Raw genomic sequence first — 2,128 nt, 5'->3', positions numbered from 1 at the left:
AATCAAATATAGAGATATCAAAGCTTAAATTCTCAATGATTATCAAATACTAATTTAAATAAAAGGAGTGTCTCTAGTTAATAGCGGGAAAATGTGTTATTGTATAATAATATTGATCTTTTATTTTATTTTACTTCATTTTGAAAGACAACTTAGTTGAAGTAAAAACATAATTTTACTGATGGAATATATTTTTGGTGGTTGAAAGAGATTTAAAATGACAATAATCATTTTGGATTACATAAATTACTGAAACCTAAAAACTTATTCAATAAATGAAGGAAGCATTAGCTTTACATATAAATATATAATTAACAAGCTTATTCAGCATTTAACTCATCTCCACCAAATGGAGCTCTTTTGAGTCCTGACTGAAACTCCCAGTGGTTGTGGCCTAAACTTTTTAAAAAATGAAGATATCACCTTACAATTCAAACAAATGTTCATATCTATAGAACCATAGCTGTTACTAGAAAACTGTAAATGGTAAACTGTTCAGCTTCAAGTAACCTCTATAATAGTTGCATTCATTTAATTCTAGGTCTTACACCTGTATTTTATAAGCCAGAATAATGACAGTACATATGAATTATGGAATGTTGCATAAACAGCTTATAACATCTCCGTAACCATTTAAGCAACATATATAGTGCCAGCAGCATATTCTTCATAGAGGTTTGAACTTTCAAATAAATATAAGCAGTATTGTCTGTGCCATTTGATTGCTGAGATATTTAGAAAAATATGGACATTATTACAATATAAATAAATAGAATGCAAATAATATTCAATTTCTCTTTATTTGCAGTAGGTCAGAGGCTAAATGTCAACACAGCCGGGGTTTTCATTTCGTAAGCTTTAATATGAAATCTAAAGCTTGATATGTATCATGGTTTTGGAATTATTAATGCAAATATGAACAAACAGTATTTGATGCCAACAGATGTCAGTAGGCTGTAACAGCAAAAATGCCTCGAGGCGTCACTTGGCTGTAATGAATTAAATGAATAAATTAATTAACTAATTGATAAATAGTTGATCTTAAGTTAGAAAAATGTATTGTGATTGGACAAATGATCATATAAAGAAATTAATATTATATAGGCATCTCATAAAAGGTTTGATTTCTTATTAGAATATGATGTCAGTTTTGCAGTTGCAATTTAAAAAGAATATAACATGCATTAGAAAATAATATGGATATGAAACAACATGACATTGTTTATTCCAATAGTTGTTTCAAATGTAAAAGTTAAAGCAAGTAGCCCGGCTAGCTCAGTTGGTAGAGCATGACACTCTTCATCTCAAGATTGTGGGTTTGAACCCCATGTTGAGCATGTCTCCTTTTAGTGGAAACCATCCACATTAAGGAAAAACTCCGGTAAGCCAGGGAACCTTGTTGGCTAGGCTTACTTAGGCCCTTGGGCTGATAGCCTAGTACCTACCTATGAACCTATAACTTTCTTGGGTGGCATAAGCCAGGGAACCTTGTTGGCTAGGCTTACTTAAGCCCTTGGACCGATAGTTTAGCACCTACCTATGAACCTATAAATCATAAATACCTAATGTCCAGAATAGTACTTATACTATATATATCAATATCCTGAATATAAATTAGTTTATGAGGAAATAAGTGCAGAGAATTTTGAATAAAGACGGTAAGTAAAGTCTTCTGCATGAGCCTTAAAAGGCGTATTTGAAAGTTAACAGTACTGATACCATCTTTGGCTGGGAAGTAATAGGGAGGATAGATTAATTAGTTTAATTCCTAATTAAACTAGTTTTTCTTTATTTCTTTGCGGCTTTTAATATGAATGTAGATACTGCTAGTAAGTTTATGAGTTTATGGTTAAAATTTATGTTTGTAACATTTTTATATTAAAAATAAGAGTTCAAACTGCTAGGTTATTAATTAATAATTCTAGTCAATTAATTAAAGATGAGAGGAGAGCTGACAAATCAATTAACTTAATTTTGAGGGTAAAAATAGTGAAACACTAAAATTGCTGTCAGGTTTTGTATTTGAAAATGAATGCATGGAATGTTAATGGTCTATTCTGCGGCCACAAAACAGAAGACTTATTAAGGTATTTAAATGTAAACAAATAATATTTTTACAAGAACGGCA

The 2,128-nt window shown here is 30.6% G+C and overlaps 1 non-coding gene across 1 annotated transcript; it reads left to right on the top strand.

Annotated features, from left to right (window-relative positions):
• Positions 1 to 1,264: 1,264 nt before the first annotated feature.
• TRNAK-CUU lies at positions 1,265 to 1,337 on the top strand. The gene has a single exon. It is a non-coding gene; the product is annotated as a tRNA-Lys (tRNA).
• The last annotated feature ends 791 nt before the right edge of the window (positions 1,338 to 2,128 follow it).

The sequence above is a fragment of the Protopterus annectens genome, chromosome 3.part0, assembly GCF_019279795.1.
Source record: "Protopterus annectens isolate FY-2018-M chromosome 3.part0, PAN1.0, whole genome shotgun sequence".
In the NCBI taxonomy this organism is placed as follows: Eukaryota; Metazoa; Chordata; order Ceratodontiformes; family Protopteridae; genus Protopterus; species Protopterus annectens.
This window is presented reverse-complemented; position numbering and strand designations above follow the sequence as displayed.